Genomic DNA, 13,040 nt, shown 5'->3' on the forward strand with positions numbered 1-13,040 from the left:
AGAAACTTTTAATTGGATGCTATTATGTTCAGTGTAAGTTATTAAGGTTGCATTGTTGAGTAGTCTGTGTTTCCAACATATCTCCACCCCAAGCACCCATTCCAGACAGGGAAAACATCAACCTGCCCTTGCAGGCCACAACTCCCAACTCCCTCATGCAGTAGCAGCCATGATATTTTAGGTAACACTATATCTTAGGAAAGGAATATTAAAGAAAAAAAAACAGATTTTTCCCACTAGATTCTTGAATGGATGGGACAGGAAAGAAAAGAGACAATGTCAAAAAAGTGGTCGGCATCAAATAATTATTACTGATTAAACATTTCAAGTGTCTTGTTGAAAGTGAGTTATTTTTTCACAGGGATCTTCAGCCTTTTAGATAGGTGCTAGTGGAAAGAAATTGTGTAAGACTGTGTGAGCAGGATGAGGAAAGGGGGAGAGATGAAAGATATTCCAAGCCTTACCACTTTTCCTTGTGACTGCTTGCTGCACAAAATGTGCTGTTCTCACAGGCTTTCAACACTCTCCCTCTCCAGTGTATACAGCAGAGCCCAGGAAAGCTGAGGGGTGAGGTGGGGAGACAGGGATTAGGCATCCCAAGAAAAAGAATGAAAGGCATCATCCAAGGAACCAGATGCCCATCCACAGAGATGTTTTACTTCAAAAGGAGAAAAGGGAGGGCACCTGTACTATGTAGCTTTCTGTTTGCTGGGACAAATACCCAACACATACAAAATCAAGAAAAAGTTTCATTTGGCTCATGGCTTCAGGGGATGCAGTCCATGGTTATCTGGCTCCAAGGCAGAAGCATCATGGCAGAAGGGTGCTATGGAGGAGAGCTGCCTCATTAACAGCATCCAGGAAGTTGAGCAGGGAAACTGATGAAGGGGTATGGGAACTGATACAGCACCCAGGGTCACACCTCCATGACACCCCCACCAGACACCCGGGAGTGCGCTCCACCAACCTTCCAGGTGAATTCCAAAACCAATCCTGTTGACACTCTACCCCACTGGCCATAGTATAGCATCCCTGGAAAGAAACCATCTGAGGAATTTGGATATGACACCCACATAAATACATGGAGAAGATGATCCAGGAGGCTTCCCACAAGGGTCTTGTATGGACTGGCCTGCCAGTTATTGACTGTTTATTTCCCTAGTGCTGGCCAGAAGTTTATAGTAGAGTTTTGGTTTAATATTCCTGCCTGCTGCCAGCTGTTTCTCACTGGGAAATTAGTGAAGAAATACAAGACATTAGGATGTAGAAGGAGAATGAAGCTTCATAAGATTTCTGGGGTGATGGTAGAAATGACTTGCCAGGGGTCTCCAAGGGGACCCTGAATATGGAGGAAAGGAATTAAGGCCAGCTACCCTTTTCCTGGGGCTAAATGTCTCCTTATACTGACAACCCAAAGGCCTGGATCCAGTATCATGTGGGGAATCAGTAGGTTTTGGCTGTTCCAGGCACCTGACTTTGGTCACCCTTTGGGCCAACAGAAAGGGCCAGAAGAACCCTGTTTCACTCTAAAAGATTGCATTTCCCTAGGACTCATGGGGACAGAGGTGATCAGCATGTTGCAAATGGGTGGTCACCAATAGGACAGATGGGCTTGTTAATAATAAATAAATAACTTTTCCAAATATATCTGAAAAGGTACTTGAGAAACTGGGTGGCTCTGCAGGACACAGATGTGGAGGCATAGGGTGAGGGCCGTCAGAAAGCCAACATCTTTGCAGCCTCATTTGTCACTCTCAGGTCAGGAAGCAAGTGTTTGCCTGTTTCTGATTTAGTCTCAGCCTCATCACTCAAGCCCAGTGCATCCAGCCCTTGTGTTTGTGCAGCTGTGCTCTGGTTTCTATCACCCAGTACACAGGGGAAACTCCCAGCTTAGATAGGACTACCCTGGGAGCAGAGAGCCTCTGAGTGATACCATACAGGCAGTGACAATCTGTAGCTAACTAGGGAACCAGGAACCCCACCTTTTGTACCTAGGCTTGCTCAGAGGAAGAGCATTTCATCGCTCTACTCCATGACTCCAGAGGCTGACAGCTGGAATGAAAAAGGAGATCAACCAGAAGCAGTGACGCATGTCTGTAATCCCAGAAACTCAGGCAGGAAGATTACAAATCCAAACACAACTTGGGTAGCTAGGCAACTTACCACTTAGTAACACTTGGAATCAAAATTAAGTGATCAATCAATCAATCAATAGGCATGTAGTTCATTGTGAAGGCTCCGGGTTTAACTCTAGTGCTTAAAAATTACCAACCAAGCAAGGAAAACAGAGGAGGAAAAACAAGAAGAAAACAAAAGATTAACTTTGCCTGCCAGATATAGTTAAATGGTGGGAAATAGTGATCAACTAGAGATCAAAATAAGAGCTTCTTACATCACCAAAGAGAGTAGCCACTGCCCTTTGGGGGCATGTCACTGCCAACACAGCAGAAAGAAAGGTATGTCACATGTGACCCTCTGTCTATACAACATAGACCTCCTGCCAGTTCAATTTTCAAACTGTGAAATACGGCACCCCTGAGAGGTTGGCCTTGGGTTAGCACTGAAATTGCTACTTTTCCATGTGTACTTCATCAGGGTTAAATCCTGGACTTATTTCCACCTGGGGTGTTTACACAGACAAAGATGACACTGGTTGGCGGAAAGAGGAGAGGGATAGAGTAGGTGTTAAGAATGACCAGGACTCAATTTGAGCCCAGATTCCTCCTCCAGATCACCTCTACTCTGCTGGAGCAGACATGGTGACCCCAGGTGGAAAAAAAAAACCCTTGAAATCTCATGGCTGTTCAAGGCTGAAGTGGAAAAGGTGCTGCCATGGGTGAGCAACTGGCTCGAGACAAGCACAGACTTCTCCTGCCTAATAAAAATGAAATGGACTGTAGTTGAGGGAAATGAAAATGATTTTTATGAAAAGGGATGAATTTGGTAGTTCCAACCAATGGAAATAGGTCCAAATATCTCTCATAGAACAGAGCACATAGCTACAACCTATAAAAACAATAACTCAAAAAAAGAATACAAGAATTATGAACAAGCGGTGTTCCTGTGGCCTGAACAGAGTTGTCTGAGTTAAGCTGCCAGATGCTAGCCCTGCTTGAGGAAGTATCTTATTTAGCCATCTCCATACAAGCCCTTGGTGGTAGGTACTTTGGAATCCATTCTGTGCTTCTGTCCTCAGACGATGATGTGCTTTGCAGGCCACTGGATGCCATTTGTCCAGTGCTTCCTGGCTGGCCTGGCATGGTTCTCTGTGCCCTGCCATCCTGGCCAAGTCTGGCAGGAAGCACCTCGCCAAGTTCCAGGCTTTCTGCCTTCCCAACTGTGGAGGCCTGGCTAGCCTTGGGTCAAGGGCTCTTCCTGTGCCATTTGACACCTTGGACAGAAATTCAAGTACACAAATCAGCGGTACGTACAGCTGGCCTCTTCCTCTACCTCACAAAAAGGCGATAGCAATTCACTCCAGCGAATGCTGAAGAAGACACATATGGGAAATCTGTCTTCCTGTTGGAGAGCTCTTGCTTTTTAAAAGAAATCTAAAATTAAGGGAACTACATTACAAGTGTCTGCTGAGAGAAGTAATAAAGAGATAATTTATTAGTTATTAATGAGAGACTCATATCTTAGATACTGCAGTCTCTTAGATTTATGTACACAAAACTTCCAAAGAATTTTAAACTCCAAGAGAATTTAATCCCTTTGATCTTATAGTACTCACCATATGCACATGCACAAGCACAGGTACACACACACATACACATATGTACACACACAAACATACATACATACACACTCTCCTTCCATGATACACAAGCATCATAAAAACAGAATAATTGTGCTGCTGTGGAAATAAACATCATTCAGTCCCACTACTTAACCTTGTATGAAAATGACTTTAATAGAAACACAAAATGTCATCATTTGCTCTTATAGGTTAGCCTTGCGGCTTTCATAGAGTTTACCTGGATTTGGGACACAGAGCCAATAGGTGACCTATACACAACCCTTCTTCTAGGCATGGTAGAAACACTCCACCCTGGGGTGCTAAATCACAGGCACCTGGTTACTCCATATTCCTCAATCAAATTCAGTAAGACTTAATGAAGCTTCTTGCTGTGGCCCAAGGCTGAGTGAGGCTAAGTTGTGGGCAGGAGAAAAGATAGAGACCAACTACCACCTTCCCTCCCCTGGGTCAGGGCAGACTGCTGGCTTCTACTAGAGAAGAGGCTGAGCCAGGCTCGGAGCAAGTGTTCCTGATTCTAGGACAGAGTTGAGCTTTAGGAGATTTGAGCATTTAGGGCTTATCTCTATAGAGGAGAACAGTTTTTCAACTAGTAGATGAGCCAAGCTATGTCATAGGCAATATAGAAACACAGGACAATTTAATAGCCAAATCCAAAGGAAGAGGAAAATTGAGCCTGGGTTGAATTTTGTCTGAGTAGTCATCAGACTAGCAGTTTGGAAATCTGACAGAAAGAGTTAAAATACAATTGATTTTTCTGGCTAAGGTGGCCCCTCAACCCTTCACCTCATTGTCTTTCATTTCCAAAGGACAATTTCTCCCTGGTGCTAATGGCCCAGGGATTCCAGCCCTCTTCATTGTCATAGTGGGTGATTTCATTTGTGATAATGAGCTCAAGTTCCAGAGCAGATGTGTTTGGGATTAAATTTAAACCCTAATGCATGCTTCTAAACCTCTACTTGGTCGTCTATAAAGGAAGACAATAAGCATAACACTTTCTTATAAGGATGAGGAAGGAACCACCAAGATCAGTGAAGTATGGGATCTGGCTTATGAACAGTCTGTAGGACACACTGCCTAGCATTTCATTCATTTCTTCAATAGACATATATTAAGTGGCTACTACATCTATGCAAAACCCCATGCTCTGGGGCACAGAAATAAATCTGAAAGAATAATGGTCCTTTGAGGATTGATCAGCCAGGAGGAAGGACACGAGGAAGGAGATGACAACTCTAGAACAGGGAGCACATGCTTTGAAAGAGGAAGTCAGAGCAGCTGGACCATGGCAGAATGTTCTTGGATCTCGGCTGGGACCAAGCAAGGCCTTTGGAGAATCTGACTCCTGATTTGCTTTAAAAAGGGGTGTAAAGACTAACTCACTGCAGGGTAAGATGAGAAAGGAAAAGGGAAGCTCAGAGAGAGGGCTTCACATGAGCAACAGTGGGATGGTGACAGCCACACAGACTGTTGGGAGAAGCTGGACAACTGGCTCTGAGATGTGGGCAGTGCTCATGAAGAAAGCCTGCATAAGGCTGAGCTGGAGGGCTGCACAAGGGATGGAGTTTTGTAGTTGGCACCAAAAGGCCTGGCCTCTCTCTGGGGCAGGAAGGAGTCAAGAAAAGTTCTGAATTCTGAAAAGGTCACCCTGCTATTGAGACCATACACACACACACACACACACACACACACACACACACACACACACACTGAAGGGGAGAGCCTAGGGAATGGCTAGGAACCTGGCAGCAATCCAGACAGCAGTTGAGTTCAGTTATGATTAGGAAGCAACATTGGAAGATGGGTTTGTGGATGGAGAAATTTAGGCCAGGGCCCTGGCTTTGGAGACTGAGTGAAGGGCGGTGTCGTCTATCAGATAGATCATGCATAGGGGAAGCAGGTTTAGTGAAAGCAGCGGGAGGATCTTGGATAATTCTGAAACCATATTTGCCTATTCTAAAATATCCAGGTGGCTGACAGTTCTTCTTTCCTTTTCTGTTCAGCTAAAGAAGAACATGTAGACAGTCTGTGTCCATGCTGAAGACATTTACTTGAATCCTGAAGACAACAGGGAGCCATGGAAGTTTATTAAGCAAGAAAGTCATCTGGTTTATGTAGCCTTTCAGAAAGGTCAGCTACAGGAGCAGGGAGGAAGAGATGCATCTGAGGGCAGAGAAGGGGGTGGGAAGACCAGTGTAGACATGGCTGTCATGGCACCAGCATCGTCTGCAACGAGTGGAGAGGTCATCATACTCTCGCCTTGCTGCGCACAGCTACAGCTGGGACCTGGCTGAGATGGCAGCAGGTGAAGGATTCACAGCAGCTCAGGATGAGCCAGACTTCAGCTCTTCCAGCTCCCATGCTTCATTTGCCCAGCCAGAGTCTTCAGGTCCCGTGGCCAAGGCTGCCTCGCCTTTTAGCAAACACCTCACCTTGGGCCCTTCCCAACAGCCCAGTCAACTTGCCCAAGAGCCACTCTACTGGGTGACATGTTGGCCTCATCTACTGCCAGTGTGTCCTGTATTTTAGAAACAGAAAGACTCTAACATACTTTTCTACCTTAGGTAAAGCCTTCATGGTGTGATCTCTTTCTCTAATCTCTTCCCTTATGCCTGCTGCCATTCCTCAGAAAAATGAATATTAAAATCTGGTTTCTGGGGCCAGTGAGGTAGCTCAGCAGACTAAGAGCCTGCTTACATGAGCACAGGAACCAGAATTTGATTGCAGAACCACATGTCGTGCTGGCCCTGTCTCTAGGCATGCTAAGCTGGCCATGGAGACCAGGCGTGGTGGCACATACCTGTAATCCCTGCCCAGGGGAGGCTAAAAATAGGAGGATCTTTATGAGTCTGACTGCATAGTGAGACCCTGCACCAAAAATATAAAAAATGAAATGAAATAAAATAGAATAAAATCATGTTTCTGGTGCCATCCATCTCTCTGATACCTGTGGACTTTTAAACATGCCTTTCATTTCTTTTCTCTGTCCCTAATGTTCCTTATCCTTTGTTTTGTTTTATTGATGTTTCTTTTACTGTTAAATAATTGGTTTTCTTTCTTTCAATATTTATTTTTTTTCTTTCATTATTAGTACCTATTAATGTTATAAAATATTGGAGTTTGATGTTTATAATATCTCCATTTATATTATATCCTTTTTTTTTCTTTTTGGTGGAACCAGGGAATGTTTATTCTACAGAGCCATTTCCCTGGCCCCTGCATTATATCCTTATTTTGCCAGACAAATTATTAACATTATTAAGATTCATCTTGAAAATTACTTCTTCCAGAGCCTTCCAGAAGTCTTTTCCAGTGCCTCTGGTTAGGCTTCTTCCATCTGCACTCCCACACTGAGAGCACTTTTGCACGGTCAGATCACAGCCACACTGATGCCTCCTGCCTTCCTGCTCAAGCCAGTGAGCTCCTCCAGGTCAGGTGCTGAACCTCACTCATCTGTAGGTCACTGCATCAGCTCAGAGTCTGCTGGGTAGGCACTCTGTATTAGACCTACTACTTTCTGTGAAAACTCATGGCAGAGTTTGCTTTGCCCTCATCAAGTTCATGCAGAAGCCAGACAAGTAACTGCTCAACACCACTTCCACCTAAGAGTCGATGAGGCCTACAGTATTAGGGTTTGTAAGTATGGAGATCCATTAGCACACAGGGGAGGGGCATCACTACAGCAAAGATGTTTGCCATAGAGTGGCAGGAATGGGATTATAAACTGGAGTGAGTAGCCTTCGGGGAGTAGTAGCATTTAATTGTTGTGTCTTCCTGTCTCCATTACTGTAAGAAACTAGGGTAGAAAATGAATATAAAACAGTTAAGTCACTCCCTAACAAAAACAGTTTAGTAACTTTGCTTTTAGACAGTGTCTACATGGGTTCTAAACAGCTGGGTAGAAAAGGAAAACCTAAGCCAGTGGCTCACTTCATTTAGACTGGGTAGGATTGGCCTCAGACTCTCCTAGAACCTTCAGCTCTTGTGATCTGCTACCCTGGCCACATGGAACCTAGTGTACTACAGAGTTCTGGTATTTCAGAATGAGAAAAAATCTTAGAGCCAATTTCCAATATTGAAAAGTAGTGTGTAGGCACACTTGTAAGGCCATATGTACTGCAACCAACTCAGTGCATGTCTAAGATTAAAGTAACTGGCAAACACTCAAGAAGGGTCAAGGGATTAAGCACATATTCTTTCATGAAATTAGGACACAAAGTCATTTTCTCTAGGAGCTCTAAGTCCTAATGAGAAACAGATCATTTAAGCGATAATAATAAGGAAAGTATAGGAAACTGTTGGTGCTAGAAGGGCAGGCATTTAACTCAAAATGAAAGGGGAATCATTCCCAGCCTCTTTGCATGGGAATCTATGGACTGGTAACTCAATATATGTTAACCAGGTAAGGGTAGAGATAGGGTACTACAGGGTTCTAGGCAATAGAAATGACTCACACAAAACTCTTGAGGTCAGAACTTAGGGTGAATTTTGGATATAAATGGTTCCGAGCCACTGCATAGTAGATTTGGAGAGAAAATGGAGGTTACTGAAAGGGGAAAGAGAGCCAAAATCATATTTTGAAGTATTTTGTAGAGTAATAGTACATAAAAACAATAAAAATTTCAGTATTTTCCTGAGGTCTATGGAGGGAAATTAGAGGGGAGAGAAGGATCCTCACTGCATTGACCACTGTCTACAGGGGGGAGACAGGACTGAAGAATCAGTAGACTGTGACTACCAGGTAGGAAATAAACCACAGTATGGGAAGCAAAAGTGGGAAAGGCCACCCAGAACAAAGAAACTGATATGTACTTAAAAAGTTCATTTGAGAGCTCTTGGTTGTTGTTTGCTGTGGACAATTAGGAACAGAAAGAAGTCGAGGGTGATATCAGGTTCTGATTGGGAGGAGTGAGGTGATTCTGTTCATGGAATAGAAAACGCCCAACAGGGCATCCTGTCCCTAGAGAAACTTGGAGATCATGAGGGAAATGCTGCTTACTGAGCACTTACTCCGTGCCAGGAGTTAAGATCAGTGCTGTTCATGCCGTGACCTCAGTCCTTGCTACAACAGTATAAACTAGGTAAAATTAATATATGAATAAAATACTAATGTGCAGAAACATGTATTTTCCCCAAAGCCGTGCATCTAATACATGGCTGAGCCAAGATTAAATATAAAGTTAGGGAGAAATCAAGTGCCATTAAGTTTGAAATGCTAATTGAAGCATACAAGCTAGATAGCGGCCAAAGTCTAGATTTCAAAAGAGAAATTCTCTAGGGTGTCCAAGAGTTCAAGAGAGAAACAGATTAAAAAAAAGGAATAAGTGACTGGCAATGCACAGGCTGGGGAGAGATTAAGGCATGCACTGGGAATATGTAATTTGATTTGGCAACCTGGAAGTTATTGATCTCAATGAAAATGGAACTGGTAAAGTGATAAGGGAAGAAAGGTAACTTGGGGTAGGCTCAAAAATAGGAGGGGTGCAAAAGATGGTAGAGTATACAGACTCAAAAGAAATTTCTTTTAAAGGGAAGCAATAGAGAAGAAAGTGGGGTCAAGATAGGTTGTTTTTAAATAGCATACGACGTGCTTGTATATAGTGAAGATCACCCAGAGAGTAAGGTTTTGGTGTTACAGGAACGAAAGAGTAGAAACCTAGGTGAAAAAACATCTGGATGCCCTCTGCACATGGGTTGATGGGTGGCCTGGGACGCAGGAGGAAATGTGCCTGTTGTGATGAGAGGGACAACACTGGGACCCAGGGGCAGAGAGGCTGGTGGACATGCTTGTGGGAAATCGAGGGCGTTTCCTCTTTACATCTTCTGTTCATAAGCTAAGAGTAAGATGCTGGAAGATTAATAAGAGCAGAGAAGCACAAAACAGTTGCCAGTACTGGAGACCTACTTGAGATCTGGGATGTTAAATTTTAAATGAAACCTGTTATTTTCTTCCATCCATGTCTATTTTCTCAGGTGCAGGAGTAGAATGAGTGAGAAGTGGGCCTTACTTAGCAGAATTTGGTTTTTTCAGGAAAGTATAATGAAATGAAGGGGAAGCAAGAATGTATAAAAGAGAAAATATGGTGCTGAGTCACAAGTTTGGAAATTCAGGAAGTAGGAGATTATTGCATGGTGGAAATGGCAGAAATGTTAGGGCTCCCAGAGATAGAATAAACATGACAAATGAATTAGAAAATGCAGTGGTCAGAGTTAGCTTGCTTAAAGTAAAGATTTTGAGGTTGTAGCAATTACAAGTGGTAGTGTCTCTGGTGTGCCTGTGGGAAGGTTGATTGAGGCAGAGTGGAAGAAGGAACCATCAGAGAAGCCATGACATAGCCAAGAGGCCAAGAAGGCGTGTGACTCATCTCCCTGAATGCTGAATCCCACACATGAAAATGATGGTAGAAGTTGAGGAGGACAGAAAGGACAGTAAACTGGGTCCTGAAATATTTGATGATGAATACCCAGAGAAGAGTGAGAGGACAGTAATCAAGTGCAAGCCAACTGGGGTTTATAATCCAATGATGTACAAGTCCAAAAGGAACAGAGGTCTGGCTAAGAGGAAGGAAGAAATGCTTACTGGTAAATAGAAATAAGGAATAGGGAGGACCCCTACTTCACATGTACTAGCAAAAAAGGGAGATCTGAACAAGGGAAGATAGCCTCCACATGGGTGGACTTTTGAGGAGGCTGTGTCCTTGGGGGGAAGGCAGCTGTCTGTGAGAGTGAGAAGGTGAAGGCAGCATTCAGAGCAGAGGGAAGGAGGTATGCACATTGCAGAAGCATCTGAAAGGCACATGGGGTATTGGTCAGTGGGGAGTTTGTGCCCCACTGAGCTGGCAGAGCTGTGTGGATGAGGTGAGAGACCCACTGAGGCCTACAGGATGGAAGGCCTCGTGTGAACAATCTTGGGTCTCTCTCAGCACTGCTGTGTCCTAAGTTCCCTTTGGAGTATGCAGAACTTGATATGCCGGCAGGGCACTAAGGCCATGGAAGTCCAGTGGGCTACGAGAGCTACAGGTCTGACACCAAAAAGAGGGGCCACACTAGAAATGCAGACCAGGGAGTGGGGAGACTCCAGATGGGTACCGCATAGGCCCATCCAAGGGTGGGGAGCCTGTGAGATAAGGGAAGCAGCTGGCACCGAGTCCCCAGTCACACCAATCTGTAGATGACAGAGGTGAGAAAAGCGACACAGGAGACAGAAGGAACAGGGAGAGGAGATGGAGGAAGACTCGAAAGGCGTGGGACTGTACAGTTTGAGGGAAGAGGACATTGGCAAGCATTGCAGAGAGGTTGGCTAAGGTAAGTACTGAAAACTTTCCACTGGGCTTAGCAACAATGACCCACTGGTGCCCTTGATTCAGCAGCTCTGTGCAGGAGGACACCAGACTGCAGTGGGTGGAGGTGTGAGTGGAAAATCACCCCACTGCCGAGCCTCCTCTTAGCTGATGCACTCTGGACAGCGTTCTCGTCCTCTACGAATCTCCATTCTTCAACCTGGAAATAGGGATATAAATACTGGCCTTCTAAGGATGTTGTGATTAAGTAAAATTAAGTAAAGCATAGTGTGGCTGGCAAAGAGTAGGTATACTAGAAATAGTGATTATGGTAAACACAGTATGTATTACTGTTGTTGCTTGCCCATAAAGGATCTGGAAAACAAGACTGCAGCAAAAATGGGAAGTGGACTCAGGAGGTTTTTCCCTTTTGTTTTTGGCATGAAATACAGTCACAGAAGCATCTTTAGGAGACAGAAAATGTAGTTGTAGAAAGTAAAGACAGCTGTCCCTTGTTGAAGTGAACCCACGACCTTGGCTGTGTCAGCCTCTGTTAGAAAGAACAGAGCTGACTTGAAAATCCTCACATGCATTTGGAAAAGCCCTGCGAGTTCCCAGAAAGGGTGACTGCTCAACCTCAAGGATTGCCGTCCACAGCTTCAGTAGGTCTTATCGCCCCAGCTGTAATATGCTTTCTGGAATGAAATGTTGTGATTATACAGCCAGGCTATGATTTTCTGATTTGTGCAACAATATCTCTCTGGAAGGAAGACAGATAGTCATGCCTTGAATTCCTAATCCAATGCCTAATTTTGTCCAAGGTACTGTAAATCTTGATGTGTTACCTGAAGGGAAACCTTCGATTTCTGAAAAATGAATATTATAGAGTTTTCTATGACCCAGAGAGACTTGCGCAGCAGGCGCGAGCTGCGCAGAATGGATCTTTGCCAGCTGCATTAAGATGTTGAATATAGAAAACAGCAAGTACTGATCCTGACCAGCTGTCACCTGTGTCCTGCAGCCCCTCACCTTCAGCAAACTTGAGTTTGGAATTTCAGGATTTGCACCTGAAATCTACTGTATAAAGTAAATGCGGCATTTTATCCATGTGCAGAATTTAATTATGAATGTAATGTCATTAGGGCATTTTAAAAATTTATCTGAAGTGTTTGTAGAAGAATTATCCAAGCTTCAGCCCCCTCTCCTGCTGGAAGGAACAGAGAGGTAAGTAGCAAGACCACAGGGCTGCTTACAAGGGTACCAGAAACCAGACAGGCATCGAACTTTCACACTTGGCTCGGTTTGCCTATCTACTCTGGGAAGCCATTCCAGATAGCCCTGAGCTTCATGGAATGAGAGGAAAAAGGCAGGAGGCAAGGCAGGCGTGGGCTTCTCCATGAGGGTCTCAGGCTGGGTCTGGAGATGGGCTGTTGTCAGTCTCCAACGCTTTCACTCCTGGAGCTGTTATTTATTGAAGGCTGCAGAATCTCAGTACAGGAAGAGCGTGACGGCTCCAGCCTGGTGAGAAAGGGCCATGTGAAGCTGGCCTTGGCCATCCCCAAAGGACTGAGAAGAGTCTCTTGTCCATATCTGAGTGTGACTAAGGCTTTACTGGAAAACAAGACAAGCTTAGCAGTGCTACAGTATTTAGTTGAGGGGCTGGTTTTATTTATGATCTGAATCATTTCTTTTAAAAGATGTTTGATTCACATATGCTCATGACACAAATTGTGGGAAGCAGCCATATACAATAATATATCTTAATCTTTTTATTCCTGCTGTTCTCTCTCTCCCTCCTTTGGCTCTCTTGATCTCCTTTCCATTTATCATGATCTATCTCCCTACTGTCTATCTATTTTTTTGCCTACTGATCTATTTGCCTACTGTCTATCTATTTTTTTTTGCTTTTAAAACTATTTGTATTTTGAATACATATAAGAGAAACCACATTCTATTTAAGCTTTTTTTTGTCTTATTTATGTTGATTAACAATGGACTCAAGG

This window comes from Octodon degus, unplaced genomic scaffold, assembly GCF_000260255.1.
Source record: "Octodon degus isolate 3935 unplaced genomic scaffold, OctDeg1.0 scaffold00008, whole genome shotgun sequence".
NCBI lineage: Eukaryota > Metazoa > Chordata > Mammalia > Rodentia > Octodontidae > Octodon > Octodon degus.